Below are 18,235 nucleotides of genomic sequence, written 5' to 3'. Positions count from 1 at the left end.
ACCTTGGACAATTCGAGCGAATGATTTGGCGACCCTGATCAGCCAACATGAATCCTATCGAACATTTAGGGTATATAATCGAGATATCAATTCGTGTACAATATCCTGCACCGACAACAGTTTCGCAATTATTGACAGCTATAGAGACAGCATGGCTCAATATTTTTGGAGGGTACTTCGAAAGATTTGTCGAGCCTCTGCCATGGCTGCACTACGCCAACCAAAAGCAGGTCCGGCACGACATTAAAAGTAAGATCATGACTTTCGTCATCTAAATGTATATCCCCGAATATACTGATTACCATTACAGTTTTGACCTTGCGGATGATCGTTATCATCATGTCACCATATCTTTACTTTCATGGACTTGGCTCGACGCCTGTTCCGTCTTCGTGGCTCGGCCTTACTCAAGTCATCCCTTCTTAGGGCTCTCGAGAGTTATTTTCCCACGTGATACGTGTTTCGTGGCTTGTTGTGTTAACCACCGCTCTGGCACCGTTTCCATATTACCTCTTCGTTTACCTGTTCATTATCTGATCAAAAGTATCTGGTCACCTGTTACTGGTCATTAATGTCGGTGCGTCCGCCTTTCGCCTTTCTGACTGCTCCATCTCTGCTGCGGACACTATCATTGGGTGCCTGAACAGCTGTGGAGAATAGCAGACCATTATTCCTCAGTGGTGATGGATGCTGTGGTCTGGAGTGAAGTCGGCGGTCTAACTCATGCCGAAGGTTGAAATTAATTGTGAAAACCTTCAGCTGTCTTTTATTTTGCACAATGCTACTAGTTTCGGTCATACGCCATTTTATTTTGCACAGTGCTACTTGTTATAGCCATGATGTAAACAATTACAAACTACTGTTGCAGGCCAACCATAGTCAATAAAATTGTCAGCGATATACCGACTGTAGTTGACCTGCTACAGCAACTTGTAATCGTTTACATCATGGTGTGACATTCCTGCCATTTATTCCTGCTAAGCTTGAAAATGGTCCATGACCGAAACTAGTAGCACCAAGCAAAATGAAAGACAGCTGAAGGTTTTCACCATGAATTTCAACGATCATTTAGCAGCTGATTTTCCCCACCAGTGTCTATACATCATCCCAAAGATGTTCCATTTGGGTTCAGGTTGGGACTCTGGGAAGACCAGTTCATTTCAGGAATGTTGTTCTCCAGAGACAATAGCCTCACAGATGCTGCTTTGTGACAGAGTGCGTATGTCGTGCTGATAGAAAAAACCACTTTTCCTCTACTATAAGCAGTATACACTGCCGTAAGATGCGTCCACGTCTTCCTGCATTTAGTGTTCCCTTAATCACAATAAGCGGAGTACACCACTTCCCCCTGTACTTCACTGCTGGCATTATAAAAGATGGCAGCTAATGTTCTCCAGGTACTCATCAAATTGCCACAGGATATAGTGTGATTCATCCGTCAAAATCTATCGTTTCCAGTCATCCACTATCCGTCTGCTCGACCACTGGACCCAATTCTATGACGTCTCCAACAGTCGACTTGGCAGCTTTAGAAGGCTCGATATGTCCCTTATGGATTTATTACTTAGATGACATTCAGCAACTAGTCCACGTTCCAAGTCACTGAGCTGTGCTGACCCACCCATTGCTGTTCCTGTTTCTCTATTGACGACACAATACTCCACGCCTCCTTTTATACTGGTGGGTCCGCTGTCGCCACATCTAGTGGTCCTAGACATCTTATTTAAGATGCTTCAATAAATTCCTCTGTTGTTTGATTGTGGTCATGTCTCACTGTCGTGTAGGGTTATAGTAACCGCCACAGTTTTATAAAATTTAATTTTAGTTTCTTTCATCATCTTATGTTCTCAAGTTCTGTTTACGGTGCCATACATAAATTGGAGTTTTTCGAGGCTTTTCTTTTACATTGTTTTGGTCTTACAGATAACCTATTTGATTTCCAAGATAGTTTTAATTACTTTATTATCTAGTCACAAATGACAATTTTCGATCTTATATAACTGACTTCTCTAGAAGGCATCACTTTTGTCTAATTTGTAGAGATTGTCAAAGTATATTCTTCGCACAGTTAGCTCAGCTTATTGAGAGCAGTTTGCAGTTTACGTTAGCCATCGTATGTAGTTAACTGATCATCAGCGAATTTGTAATTAGTTACTCGTGTAACGTATGACATTTTTAAAACAGATCGAACCAAAAATTTGCACTTTCTCAAAACGGCGTTTCATGGGTATTAAAAAGCGGACGTGACCCTGTGTGAATTCCTCATTTACTTGGATTTTATCAGATATTTTTGAGCCAGTTTTATCTTTATTGTTGTATTTTTATATACAGGTAAGTCTTCCAGTACGAGAATGATATACCTGGCGAATCCTCGTACTTGCATTATGCCTCTGAGGACTCAATTTATTCGATAAAACGCGTTCATATAGTCTATGCATGCTATGTGGATTTGGTTATTACACTCTCTTCTTTTAATCATCATGTGTTTTCTAAAATGGTTCTGCTTCTTTGAAAAATGTGCTTCTTTTATTATTTGTATTCTCTTATAGATCAATCTGTATTCTGTATCTACTTCACTTGTATCTCTTAAACTTGCACATTCATTTCTATTTCGTATTTTGAAGAGAGATGTAAGAATGGCATTCCTCATTCATCTGAGATTTTCTTCTGTAATCGGCACATGATATATAGAAATACAGCACCCTAAACTTCAGGAACATGTCACCATATTTTGCAAGCTCTGCACTAATTCCGCCTTCCCCTGTTTACTAACTAATAACTCTAAGTCAAACAAATTATATGGGTGACAGCTGGAATGTTGCACAGAATGCTTCTGTCTGATCGGCGAAAGGAACAGTTCAGGATAGTTCGTGGCTCAGCCCTTACAGAGGTCATCTGGGTAACAGCTTTGCACGAGACGAAAAGATGCGGGACCTCAGTGTCTTGGTTACGGAAGTTCAGATCCACATGCAATAAACTATTCTTTTTAATGAGCAAACACGTTTAGCCCCCGTCGTTCCATCAGCATTTATTGACTTGTGCAAAATGCGAGTGTGAATCGTCAAAAACAGGTTCCGTCTTTCTGCATGTGTTTCAGCAACACAGGAGCATACAGATGAGGAAAGGTACTACGAATATAAGTAATTAAAAATTACCTTTATACATGGTGTTTTTTTTCATCGTGTACAACCTCTAGGGATTGATGGATGACAGGGTACGGAACAACAAACGTCTAATGAACTTTGTCCGGAAGTGCATGGGTTCCTTGCTAGAGACCATTTATTCAGTCATACATCCGAACAGTGTCACAGGCAGCATGAATTCGCTGTTCCAGTGTCTCCACATCTGGAATGGACTCTGCATACACGATACTTTCAAGATGGCCCAATAACCAGGAATCGCATGGGTTGAGATTCGGTGAATGAGCAGGCCATGCAATTGGACCCTCTCGTCCAATCCATCGTCCAGAGGAGACACGATTTAGATGCGTCTGAACTTAAGCGGCGAAGTGGACTGGAGCACCATCATGTAACAGCCACATAATCCTTCGAATCATCAGTGGCACTTCTTCCAGTAAGGGAGGCAGTCATTTGCAAGAAACACCGATGGTTCGGGCCTCTTAGGCGACGTGGGAGGAAGACTGGTCCCAAAATATGGTCGCCTATTATCCCGGCCCACACATTCCCACTGCACCGAAGCTGATGATTCGCTGTCTCCATACCTTGGCGGTTCGGCATGCTATCCCACAGACGACTCTTATAAAAACTGAAAATACCACTCAGCGAAAAGGTGGCCTCGTTTGTGAGTAAGATGGATGACACAAATCCTAGAATCGTGGTTGTGAAGAAACCAGTGACAAAACTGCTCCCGGTGTGAAAGTCTGTCGCTAGTAAGCACTGCACACTCTGTAAGTGATAAGAGTAGTAACAATCGCCGTGGAGAATGTTCCACACTGTCTGACTTACTTTGTACTGGCGGACCAACTGCGTGGTACTGACACAGCGGTCGCCTTCCACGGTGTTAAATCACGTTTTCCTGTAAGTTTGATGTCCGAACATGATTTCCTGCTTCTTGAAACAACCCTGTCTCAGACAAACAGCGAAACACTGTTGCAAAGACTGAATGCTGCGGTTGTTGTCGGCGGGGATAGATCTCCTGATACTACCTTGCTGCCAGCTGCCCGTTGCCATTTGCCTTTCCGTAACTAGACACCATGTCGGCAAGCTCTCGATTGGAATACGGAACCATTGTGTATACGCTGAAGCACTTCCAGTACAACGTGGCCGGCCGCTGTGGACGAGCGGTTCTAGGCACTTCAGTCTGGAACCGCGCGACCGCTACGGTCGCAGGTTCGAATCCTGCCTCGTGTATGGATGTGTGTGATGTTCTTAGGTTAGTTAGGTTTAAGTAATTCTAAGTTCTAGGGGACTGATGATCTCAGATGTTAAGTCCCATAGTGCTCAGAGCCATTTGAACCATTTGAGTACAACGTGAGTCAGCAAAAGAAGCGAACCAGACACAACATTACCGATTACAGCGAGAGCGCGCTAGAGCATGACGTATGGGAACGGTACAACTTCGTACACGGTGGAAAAAACCACTCTGTAGATAAAGTGTTTCAGCTCAGTCTGATTGCTCTTCGTCAATAATGACGAAGGAGCATATCTGCGGGATCATCGATGTTAGTGAACATATGCGTCCTCAAAGGGAGGCAAGAAGGGGCGCTTGCCCCTCCTGGAATCTCGGGTACCGAATTTTTACACAGGCAGTTCATGGGAAAGTATGTCTATTCATCGGCGCGGGGGTGATTTCAGCGTTGTCCTGCACTCCAGGTGACTGTCAAGATGTACAGAGCATTTCCAAAATAGTCCTCAAACTGTTCTGTTCCTTCCTCACATTGTCTTTGCTGGGCTCCACAAAGACGCCATTCCAAAATACTGGGGCGCGAATTCCGGCGACTATTCCCAGCATAAAATTAACATGCCTGCAATATACATGCCCAAATTTGTCTCCAGTTCCCACAAAGATGACGACTTCTCCTACCGCACAACTTAATCACAACAGTAGTTTACCGTTTGTCTGTGGTCGAGGAAGACCCGTCACGACTTGCTCATACCACATTCAGTTGTATAATCACAGAACGCTTGTAGTAGTCTCTGAACATCACAGTATTGCCACTTGCTGGTGTGTTCATCTGTAACTCATCTATGGACCGAAATGCAACAACAAAAAGAGAAAAATATCATTTTTTGTGCTAGAAGGGGGAGGGGGGATTAGAAACGTGAAGGTCGAAAAGATCTTCACTTCAAGAAATGGAACCTTCTCAACTCCCATGGGAATAGAACCCAATACAACAAGTAGACATAAAGCTATGAAATCAGTAGTCCGGTTGTTAATAGTACAATACTGTATCAAGTTGTGCGACGAAAGTCGTCGTGGTTGATTCCTAGGGTGTTAAGAGTAGATTGTACTGCGGAAATTGTGACTGTTTTGGAAGGTTCCCAAAATTCACCTCGTCGAGTGCTGGTCCAGATTACATTTTACACAAACAACCGAAAAACGTAGCTTCCAAAACACGTTTTATTATTAATTATGTGAGTCAACTTAAAAAATGGAAGACATGAAAATAATACAATAAATTCATTAACGTGATCAGATATAAAGTTTTTCAAGCAAACTAAAGTTCCTTAATCGAAAAAGCGTGTTTAATGTTTGTTTCCTCTTTCTTCACATTCGGACGTGTTAATCGGGGGAGTGTTACTGGTTGTTTTTGTAATAATCAACAAGTGTTACTGGTTGTTTTTGTAATAATCAACAAGAATTCCACAAGTTTTCTGATACCGGTAGGGCCTATAACAAATGGCAAGTCTGGAATCTTGTCCCCTCCTGCATAAAATTTTGTGGACGCCCACAGAAGTGAATAGATCTGGCGCCGTGCGAACGAACGGGTTCTCGGGGCAGTCGTGGAGTCCAGTCACGGCGCCACACGACAAAAGCTGGCGGGACAGGAAACGCTTACGAGCGAGCCCTGGTCGATTGCAGTGCCGCACACGTGCCGGCTGGCGACCGCTGAATGATGGCCCAGCTGAGCCAGTGGCCACGGCACCTGGCCACCCTCCAACATCTTGCTCTCCCATCCGTGGTCAGTTATAAACCTGCCTGCATCGATTAGTAAATGTAAGTCACACAAGTAAGAAAGTCGCCGAAATGTAACGTCCTATAAATGACAGAATATAATATCATTGGCAAACTGGAAGTATTCAGATATCTTGGTAGCGATGCCTTAGTCTTTCAAATAACCTGCTCGTAATTTCACAATTTCCCGTTTCAGATAATTTTTAAGAAATGTCTCTAGATCACTTGGTGTGGACGTATTAATTATTTTTATCTGCGCTGACTAAGGGTAGTTTTTACGATCCATATGGCGGTCAAGGAAAACTATTACAAGTGTATGACTTGAAGTCCTGTGGCGAAGAAGTAAGCGTTCCCTTGTTCGCTATTCAATCGGTATTCTTTTCCCCTTTCATCTTGGTTCTAATCTTTGTACCGCCTGTTTCATCAATGGCTGCTGATACAATTTTCTGAGCTTCCTTTCCTATCCTTCACGTCAGTGTAACGAGTTTTGATTTCCTGTTCCGATTGTTATACTGGCTCATGGAGACTTAAAGACCATATGGTGTCATTCTCATGCCATAAATATTTTGTATGTTTGATTTATTTTGTTTTAGCAGTACCAAATGTTTGAATCCACTTACAAAATAAATTCTTATGGTCTTTCAAAAGACCTAAATGGATTCATAAATCTTTTCCAACTAGATATTACGCTGGCTTGTAGACAGGCGCTTTAATGGTAAAATTATAATATTTGTTTTTTTACAAATGGGAGTAAGCAGCCTAAACTGCTGATGTAACCGACAACCCCAATAATTCCCTCAGTCACCACGTCAATCCGTACAAAGTATTGAAAAGTAGCTTTATGTCCACACCGTTTCTGGTTGTTTAACTATAAAATCACATTTTACAGACCGTCATATATGAAGTCATTCTTCATCTAAATAATGGCCCATTAAAATTTCGCACCAGTACTTATCAGATATAATTAGACAAGGGTGTAAGCTTGTACATATATTTTATACTGTATACTTTTGTAGAATACTGTTTTGTTTTCTGCATTTTTGGGGCACCGATGAATTATTTATAATATACACTTTATAAGTAGGAAGTACAATGACCAAAGTGCAAGATGATTTTCATTTCAGAGGATCGTGAAAAAAAAGCATGCTTTGTATCAGTGCTTGCTATTTCAAAAAGTGCATTTTATCATATTCGCGTGCTGTACAGAACAAGCTATAAAGCATATATGAAGTAGAACCAAGACCTTTCCAATTTTCGTCTCCAAAATAACAGGTATGTGTGAAGCTTTCTCCCAGAAGAACACATTACATTCTGTGCGGATAGAATGAACAGAATTTTTTGGCACAAACGTCGACTTCAGCCTAAAAATACGAAATGTTCTCTCAGACACTCTCTTGCGCAAACACTAACCTTGCATTCGTCCGTGACGTACGAAACAACTGCTGTTACCGAACCGCCGACATTACACTACAAGCAGCTGTTCGCAAGCTCACTAGTCACTTCGCCGCCAGGTGCGCTACTATCTAAGCTCAGTCGCTTCTGCCACCTACTGACGGTTAGGGAAACTACATCCTTGTACCAACGTCGATTCTTGCCACGGCACATACATCGTATGAACGTCGATATCTAAGATTGATTCGACCCATATTAAAGGGATATATAATATGAAATCAGCTAATGAAAATGTCTATTCTAAATTAAAATTTGAATAAACGTAAAAGAAGCAAATGTGATATGAAGAGGTATGCCGCAGGTAAAATTTTTATCCATACTTGGAATGAAAATAATATCTAGTTGGAGAAAGATGGCGGTCGATCTTCAGCTGGGTCTGCGCTCCTATGTCACGCAGTTCGCAACAGCCAGTGCTGTTTCAGTAATCAGTAGTAGAGATGGGCAAACTGAAACACGTAACTGTTTCGAAACAAATGAAACAGTACAATGTAATGTTTCGATACGCTGTTTCGAAACAGTGAAACAGTTTGTGTTTTGTAATCTAATAAACCTACACATTTTATCATCTTGAATGTCTGCTGTATAAGTATGTCCATATAAACACAAATGAGGTGCGATTGCGCTTATCATATCGCAGAAAGTATGAAACTATCACTTAGCCGTTTTGGCAGTTTCGTATTTCCTGCAGCAAATGCGCTGCTTTCGTGTCGTGTGACTTTCATACTTTTCATTTGGCTGAGGACAGCCATAGCAGAAGACAGAAGAACCACCACGAACAGAACTGGAGGCGGGAGCAAACTGCAGAAACAACGGATATGCTACTGGGATTCCCACATTCCGTTAGTATGGGTAATATACGCATCCTGCTAATTTCCATGCACACAAAGGGAATCATTGTGGATAATAGGCACAGTGACTATAGACTCACAAATAATGCCAAACAATTCGAGTAAATAACAAAATATAACAGAAAAAAATTTTGTCTTTCAAGGTGTTTCGAACATTTACTATAAATTCACCATGCTTCCCAGCCCTTCCCGCTCACCATTAGACTATTAGTGATATGTCAAACAGATTGCTTGCAATTATACCTACATCAAATTTGTGTATATGTCTAGTAACTGTCACTGGCTCAAATGGCTCTGAGCACTATGCGACTTAAATTCGGAGGTCATCAGTCGCCTAGAACTTAGAACTACTTAAACTTAACTAACCTACGGACATCACACACATCCATGCCCGAGGCAGGATTCGAACCTGCGACCGTAGCGGTCGCTCGGCACCAGACTGTAGCGCCTAGAACCGCACAGCCACTCCGGCCTGCAATAACTTGTCACTCTACGCCTTTTTTTTTCACAATATTGTAGGCTTACTTGCGTTTCTTAATATTATTACTGTACAAGAACAGAGAAGCCCACGTAATCAAAAAGTGTAATTTAACTGAATGATTTTCACATATTTATTATTTTGAATGTGAACAGTATGCTTTATTTTATTGTTTGGTTAGTGTTTATAAAGCAGATGTTACGCCATTTCGCCGACCGCGGTGGTCTAGCGGTTCTAGGCGCGCAGTCCGGAACCGCGCGTCTGCTGCGTCGCAGGTTCGAATCCTGCCTCGGGCATGGATGTGTGTGATGTCCTTAGGTTAGTTAGGTTTAAGTAGTTCTAAGTTCTAGGGGACTGATGACCACAGTAGTTAAGTCCCATAGTGCTCACAGCCATTTGAACCATTTGTTACGCCATTTCGGAATAGGACAGTCAGCTAGAAACGAAGCTTTGTTTTCGGATATCTTAAGCTTGATGCTATTGCTTGTCAAAAAGATTTCGACACTCTTGAAAGTGTTTCACGAAGTGGTATGTTGTGTTTCAGTACCTGTGCCGAGCCCGAATCTCGTCCGACACAGAGCGGAATGAAAAATCACTGTTTCGATACAATTAGTCCGTTCCAAGCACAGGTGGCCTGAAACAGCCTTATTTTGAAACAACGATACAGTTTCTGTGTCTGGCTCGAGATCGAATCTGGTCCGGTTATCCGAGACAGGGGCGGAATGAAACACCACTGTTTCGAAACAGTGAACCAGAGCCGTTCCGAAACACTGAAACAGTTCCACGTATCGATACACTGTATCGAAACATAGAAACAGTGGCCAAGTCTAATCAGTAGTGATCTGAGCGTTCTGTTGCGAATGTCGTATACAGTGATCATAGAGAATTATTTGGTGATTTTTTATTCCATTTGTTGCGAATTGTCATCGCAAATATTCATGATAAGGTATAAATTTAACTTAAACTTCCTGGCAGATTAAAACTGTGTGCCCGACCGAGACTCGAACTCGGGACCTTTGCCTTCGAGTCTCGGTCGGGCACACAGTTTTAATCTGCCAGGAAGTTTCATATCAGCGCACACTCCGCTGCAGAGTGAAAATCTCATTCTGGAAATTTAACTTAAGCTAGCGAGAGACATAATATGCAGGAAACGCATTTTCTTCAAGCACAAACAAAGCACGTGTAAGCGCTTACCGCAACTGTCGTTTGAAACCGGCAAGAAAACAATTCCCGTCCGTTCCTCGACCAGCGCGAACGGCCATCGTTCGTGAATCGGACTATAGTGCACTGATGAGTTACGAAAACTAAACAACAAACCCATCTTTTTCCACGTAGTTTTGACTTGTGTTATCTTCATCTGTCTGTACAATAATTCGTTCGGCTTGTGTTACCATATGTTGTGCAGCTAATTATTACGATGTCTATTTACACCATACACGTTTTGCTTTCGGTCTCAAATCATCATCAGAGCCTGAATTTGCTGTTCTGCTACACGAAAGTCGTGCTTCAAAATGGAGAGTGATGGTAGATTTAGATCTGTTATGTTCTGTGCATAACAGGTAGAGATGCATTGCAAAGTACATTTAGCAAGATACGATGTTGTGATGCCGACTAACTATTTATTTTAAGTTTGTACCCAAGTAACTATGAGATGCCTTCATTCAAAACCTATAGGATAATTAACGAGACACAACGAGAAGAAGAAGAGCAAATAATGAACAACAGAAAATCCGTTAAGCTTAGCAATCATAAGTTCGATAAAGAGATAGAAAAAGAGAAAAAAAGAGAGAACTGTGTTTTACAACTTAACTTTACGGAAGATAAACACAAAAAAACCATACCCTGAAACGTACAGCAAGACACAAACACAACGATACGTTAATTATCACAATACGATACTGCAGAAAATGTAAGAAGTAGTTCAGCTTCCATCCAAGCCCATTTTATTTAGATAATAGTACAACTTTAGCAGTCTGCTTGGAACGAGACAACGCCAATAAAGTTTTGATCGTGTGCCGAACATGATCAATGCTCATGGATTCCACAGTCTGCTTTACCTGTATTGTGCTGACAATGTACCCTTCAAAGCATTGCACAACTGTATCTACCACTTCGCTCTCATTTGGGTGAATGGTCAAACATACTCATCCACGATGAACATTCATCTCGAAACACTCGAATGAACTCTAGGTGTCACTCTGTGCTGCCGAAACTATACAATCTGCACCTCTATATCGCTTTCTTCAAATAATACTGAATACATGCTAAATTAACATGGTTCTTATCAGTTGTGTACATATACCGAAAGTCATCGACCTGTAAAAACAAAGGTACCTGACGAAAGTTATTGATGTATTTTATTTTCGCTGATTACAAACATGAGTCCAGATTCAGTCATTGTCTCAAAGAATTTGATCGTGTCTGATATGGTATGAGGCGCGCAACACAATCTCCTTTGACGGGAGACAACGCAGTATTTTGTCATTTGGGATTGCATGCGAGATTTCATAGCATGTGATCTTCTTGTTCGTTACAATTTGAAATATGAAGGGGTGAGAACGAGATACCCTCTACAGCCGCCTTTAAACTTCTTTTCTATTTCGAAGCTAACTTTCTTTTTTCCTTGTGTGACGCGATGCAGTCTTTGCGCTGTGACTGAGAATGTTATTCAAAAAGTGCGTTCCAGGGAGTAAACAGATGGGGCAGTAATTCGCTCAGGTGATTCCATGACTGATTTTTGGAAATCAGGCTTTAGTTATTGCATCTCCTTCTTACACTGGAACGCACAAAAATTTGTTCATTTGGATGGGGGGGGGGGGGTGGTCTACATGAGTTGGTGAGTTGAACCCTCTCCCCAATTCCCCCCCCCCCTCCCCCTCCATTCCTGCCGATGTCTAGGCCTTCTTATAACGTCATACTTCCAAACCTTGCATACCTTTTCTTGAGCCCTGGGTTCCCGGAATCTGAAATGCTCATTGGAAGACTTTATGGCACTCTACAGACAAGCACACGTACACATGCAGAAGGATTTCATAATTATCTTTTCCTCAGGAAGTAGTGTCCCACAATTAAATCCAGTACGTTATTTCTCAAGTGAAAAATTGTTCCCAACACATAGTAATCGCAGTGGGATGCATGAGATAGCGTTAGAAAGGGTTTTTAAGTGGCGTATGACAGTTTTTTCGCTAAAACTTACTGTTTGCGGAAAATTTTAACGTTAATGAGACTTTTAACTATCATCGGCAGCCGGCCGGTGTGGCCGTGCGGTTAAAGGCGCTTCAGTCTGGAACTGCGTGACCTCTACGGTCGCAGGTTCGAATCCTGCCTCGGGCATGGATGTGTGTGATGTCCTTAGGTTAGTTAGGTTTAAGTAGTTCTAAGTTCTAGGGGACTGATGACCACAGGAGTTAAGTCCCATAGTGCTCAGAGCCATTTTTTTATCATCGGCAAATGTAAATCGTGGATGCCAAGCTTCATACCTATATTTTACGAAGCTAACTTAGTAATCACGAAAGAGAGAGCCCTTTTTAATATTATCTTATTACAAGTATGATTTTATTTATTGTAAAGAACTTAAGGTCGATTAATTGGGTACTTTATATCAGCATTCTCATAGATAATAACTGTGACCACTGGGGTGTTGCATAACCTCTGCCTGTTGTGCAAGGTGACTTCCCTACAGAATATACTTTCCGAAGCGACAAACGCATTTGTCATTGTCGCCCTGAATTGGGATTTATGTGTTACTACTACGGCCTAACGTGCTTACTGTAATTGAAAATGTTTGTCGAATTGATGTTATAGGTTATGTGGCACTACTGACAGTTCCCGATCTCTGTCTGTAGTACAAGTTGGGACAAACATTCCGAATATAAAATACATTTTTGGACAAAGGGAAATGTATATACAAGGATGTATTGTAAATTCAGGATAGTTACTTCAAGTCGTTTGGTTCAGTTTTAAGGTTGTTTTCTCTTCATTTGCACAACTACCCTTATCCCAACGACTACAGTTACTCAAAACAGTGTCAGTATTCAAAGCTATAAAAGTACGTAAGTTTCGTACGAGTCCCCTGGTTGAACTTCGTTCCCATCCTGTGAATCTGGCCACGGTTTTCGAGATGTTCCCCTTGGCTGTAATGCAAATTTTGGAACTGGAAATCTTCTTCCATATGTCCCCAATTGGGACTTCCGGCACCTTTGAGCCCTGCCAGGCGTTTCGCGGAAAAGTGCCTCGCTCTACGATGGGCCACTACTCGAACAGCCCACTAGAAATTAAACAAAAATCCTATCCTTGCAGCGCAGAGTTTTGAAACCAACTTGAGAGCCATGTAACGGGTGGAAAAGAGTGAAACCCTGTCGTAACGAATTTGCGGAGCCGATATTCTCACTTTTTCTCTTATAGCTGCAATAAGACACTGATTTAAGCCACGGGTGGGCAACCGCCTGGCCGCGGAGGAAATTCGTGGGAGGGCAAGGCGCTCCCATCGAATTCTGTCCGGGATGGATTTTCGGATATTCGCCATCTGTTGCTCGCATTATTCCATTTAGGGTTCTGTAGAATACAGCTGACATACGCTAAGTTAAAGCGATTTAGACTTTTAAACTTTCTAAACTGAAAAAAGAAAGAAATGGTGATTGCCGCGCGCGATTAGCCGAGTTGATGGCGCGGTAGCTCAGCGTCTTCGGTCAGAGAGTAAGCTACCCTCCGTAATAAAAAAAAAAGAGTGAACGGATCAATTAAGAACCTAAACGGGTGTCTTCGGACGTCCGCCCCGAACAAATTCAACGAGCAATATAGAACAAAATGAGAGAGACAAAAAAAAAAAAAAGCGGTCTAAGGCGCTACAGTCATGGACTGTGCTGCTCGTCCCGGCGGAGGTTCGAGTCCTCCCTCGGCATGGGTGTGTGTGTTGTCCTTAGGATAATTTAGGCTAAGTAGTGTGTAAGCTTAGGGGCTGATGACCTTAGCAGTTAAGTCCCATAAGATATCACACACACATTTTTTTTGAAATGATGATTAATTTATTTAGCGTTGCAGAAACAATGCCAATGCGATCAGTCATCAAAAGCATTTTTGGACAAATATTTAAAAAAATACTTGCTAATAGTGTTTGTGGATATTAACACCTTAAATTTCAAACACGCTGCCGCACGGAGTGGCCGTGCGGTTAGAGGCGCTATGTCACGGATTGCGCGGCCCCTTTCGCCGGAGGTTCGAGTCCTCTCCCGGGCATGGGTGTGTATATTGTTCTTAGCATAAGTTACATTAAGTTAGTTTAAGTAGTATGTAAGTCTAGGGACCGATGACCTCAGCAGTTGGTCCCTTAGGAATTCACACACATTTGAACTTCAAACACGCTAATGGCCTGCCTGTGGCCAGGAATCGCAAAGGTACTCCTAATTGTCTGTCGACTGGGCATTACCTGGCTCACTGCCTTATTTTGTTTTTATGATCTTTCTCGCATTAATAGTAGTAAATAATCGTTCTTGATTATGGACGTATAAGAACACTGCAACTATTAAAACTGAAGGTAATTTATAAAGAATTAACAGCAACCAGTTGCTTTTACAGGCTTTAATTTTTCCATAATGTCATTGCAGGATATCTGGCGTCACATCTTCAGAAGTTTACATTTATTTACGTGTCGTGAACATCGTTTCCTTACTAATGGAGTTGCGGAAATTTGCAACAGAAGTTGCTCACGGCCAGTAAATAAATGCAAACATCTGAAAATAGGATGGATGTAAAATGAATAAAACGTGTGTTTTATGGCATAATTTGTTTGCGTCGCGTGTCGGTGCCATTCATATCGGTGCGTTACAGCATTATCGTTAACATCACGGACGCTCTAGTTTTGACTTTATGCACAAGGAGCGCTGCTGTCGTGTTCTGTGACGAGGCGGCCAAAGAGCTTCAGTATGTGGATGAGACCGCCTGTCTTCAAAGATCGGCCGGGCCTGATTTGAACAACAGTCTAATTAGCATTACCTAGAGTTATATTGTGTAATTTCTGCAAAATTCTCCCATATTAATGCGATTTTAAGCGTTAAAACAATTTTTTTGAAACATTGTATTTGTAATCATTTCTGGACCAGCTATTTACAAGCGCTAAGAGTCCTTCGGTCAGTTTCCCTTTTTCACTACATTCTCTTCGACAGTTACACGGGGCTGGATAACAACGCATCAGCTTGAAATGAAAATGCATTTGGTTTTCAAACGATTCCTCGAAAATACGTGCTAAATGTATTTTAATAATAGTGTCTGAAATGACATCCGCTTTTATTCATCATGCCGATCTCACACATAATAGATACTGAAGCGTTGTTACGACAAGAAGGGGAATGTATTATAAACGTTTAACATCACGAAGCTATTGTAATGAGCCATATATAGTGCTATCATTTCGTCTAGTTTCGAATGTGAGCTTTAAATTTGTGAGCACTTAAAAAATTTTGTGTTAGGTCCTGAAACAAGGTCCCTTCTGCAATAATGTGTTGTCAGATTTTTATGAAAACTGAACCATACCTTAGATGAATATAGTCTCAGAATGAATACAACTATTCGTTTAAGCGATTAAAACTTAATCATAACTATTACCTTTACCGATAGACAGATATTCGTGGAAGTAAAATGCATCGTACGCCACAAATTGTACTTCTTACATGCTTCTCGGATACGGTGGTTTTCTCTTTTTTCGTGTAGGTGGGGAGGAAAATGTAAAACTGTTTGCACAGTACTGGCTTTAGTTTTACTTCTGACAACAAAATCCTCGGTGTCCAAACGTCCAGACGAATTATGTTGAGAGCCTAGTTTCATGCGGTAATTTACCTACAAATTCCTCGATGGCGAGGCTCCAAACACTCACAGCGCATTTTCTCTCTAATTTCGGCAGATGTTTGCCATTTCGTTTGTGCAACGTGTAGTTGGAGTTAACCAAACAAACATTAACATATGTTTTTGAGTGGGGTCCGCCTTCAGCAAAACACAATTTCCTTTTTGTCCTAGACATGTTTCACAATAAAAAAAAAACCACTGATGACGTTGCAACTGCAGTGAAACATGTCTGGGACAGAATACAAAATTGTGTTTTGCTAAAAGCGGACCCCAATCAAAAACATATGTTATTGTTAAAGCAAACACAGACAAAAGAGCTTCAACATCAAGATGGCTATCAAACAAATATTGCTCATCACATGCTTCATGCGCGGTGGTTTGTTTCCTGTTACAAACAAAATGATTTTGAAACCATTATTTTACGTGCCAGTTCGACAGAGTAGTGTCAAATTAGTCTAGCGCAATATTCGCTTTATCGATATGATATCAACAGGGACAGTAAAACACGAAGAATAATCAGGACTGTAGCAACGAGAGCACCGCCCCAGCTGGATGCTCGCGCCACACAACAGCGCTGCTCAGTCACCGCTGGAGTTCTGGCTATCTTTCGTGTTTTACTGTCCCAATTAATACATGTCGACAAAAGAGTTACAGCACTAGACTAATTTGGCATCACTCTGTCGAATGGGCACGAAAATTCCTCTTTAAAAATAATTTTGACTATAATGGGAAACATAGAGACATCTCCCGTCGACGCTGGGCGTCGCATGAATGACGTGATGGACGGTAGTCGTTTGAACTGACCCCAGCTACATATTGTAAAAACGAAATTGCGGATATTTGTCGAAACTCGAGAGAAAATGTACCTGATGACTCTCAGTAGGAACACCCGATATATCTGTATGATAGCTCGCAATCAGGTTGTTTGGTGGTCTTCGAATCAATAACAGCAAATATAATGGGGAGTTCTTAAAACACACACACACACACACACACACAACGCCACGATCCTTTACCTCTCCCTTTCTTGTGTACTTGTTGTGGAGCTCTGGATCTAAGGAGTTCAATGCTCACAAAACTTTTTATTAAATAAATCTCAAGAGGCCTTTGAGTTCCAGACGCACTAACGCAATAATCGCTGCACGTTATACACAAAAATAACACGCCGCATTTTTCCGGCTATATGTGAAAGCTAATATGAGACACTTTTTTAGGGATTCTGATACGGTTTTGCTGAAAGATAGGCTGATTAGCAACGAAGGTTTGTGGGCTTAATTTATAAATATTTCATGCGAACTGGCTCCACTACGATGAATTAAAAGTCCCTCGCCACATTCTTCTGTCTGTCTGTATACCATAATCACAGGAACAAAATTTGAGGATTTTGATACGGATTTCACGGATGGACAAACTGATTCACGAGGAAGATCTGCGTGTACAATTTATCATTGCTACGCCAGACAAGCCGTCTGACAGGAGGTACTCAGTGCTTCCCATGAGAAGCTGGGGTGTGGCGCTAGTGTGTACCATAAATGTAGATAAAGAGGCAGTTAACGCATCTATGTGCATTAAATATCGTCAGTTAAATAGACTTGTTCTTTAACTTCCCACTAATGTCCATGACTCAATAAACTAAAATTAAAAATATACAGTGTGGTCAAAGTCACCAAATACGCGTTTCATACTCTCCGAAGACACTAGCCATTGAAGTGTGCTGTCCTTGCTTTGAATTAAGTTATGACGGAGGAATCCATATTACCTAAACAACTAACCTTGGGCCCTCTCACACAGTTGCAGTAGCCGTTTGCTTAACTCACGACTTTCAAGGGGAACAAAACTTTGATTTTTCAATAATTAAAATAATTACTGGCCAAAATTAAAAATTTAAAATGCTGTTATAATCTACTCTGCAAGAGATATAATCTTATGTTAACATTTAACATAGTAAAACAAGTATTACATTTACAAACTGTATGTCTAGCTGAGCCATCAGAAGATCAAAACAAACTGCAAAATGATTTGGACAAGATATCTGTATGGTGCGAATATTGACAGTTGACTCTAAATAATGAAAATTGTGAGGTCATCGACATGAATGTTAAAAAAAAAATCCGTTAAACTTCGGTTACACGAGAAAACAGTCAAATCTAAAGGCCATAAATTCAACTAATACCTACGAACTACAATTACGGACAACTTCAGTTGGAAAGAACAGAAAGAGAATGTTGTGGGGAAGGCAAATCAGAGACTGAGTTTTATTCGCAAAACATTAGAAAATGTAACAGATCTACTAAAGAGACTGCCTACACTACCCTTGTCCGTCCTCTTTTGGGGTACCTCTCCGCAGTCTGGGATTCTTACCAGGTAGCATTAACAGTATACATCCAGGAAGTTCAAAGAAGTGCAGCACATTTGTACTATCGCGAAATAGGGGAGAGAGTGTCACTGTCATGACACAGGATTTGGGGTGGACATCACTAACACA

General features: G+C 41.4%; 1 protein-coding gene across 4 annotated transcripts in view; it reads right to left on the bottom strand.

Moving 5' to 3' along the window:
- LOC124795452 (nocturnin) overlaps positions 1–18,235 on the bottom strand; it is a 384,759-nt gene that overhangs the window by 123,059 nt on the left and 243,465 nt on the right. Inside the window, exon 1 of one of the 4 annotated variants that reach the window (XM_047259479.1) lies at positions 7,546–7,639. The exons of the other annotated variants lie outside the window; for them this stretch is intronic. The gene's annotated coding sequence lies outside the window, so the exon portion shown is untranslated. Of the gene's footprint in view, positions 1–7,545; positions 7,640–18,235 lie in introns of those variants that run through there. 4 annotated transcript variants of the gene reach the window in all.

This window comes from Schistocerca piceifrons, chromosome 4, assembly GCF_021461385.2.
Source record: "Schistocerca piceifrons isolate TAMUIC-IGC-003096 chromosome 4, iqSchPice1.1, whole genome shotgun sequence".
Classification (NCBI taxonomy): domain Eukaryota; kingdom Metazoa; phylum Arthropoda; class Insecta; order Orthoptera; family Acrididae; genus Schistocerca; species Schistocerca piceifrons.
This window is presented reverse-complemented; position numbering and strand designations above follow the sequence as displayed.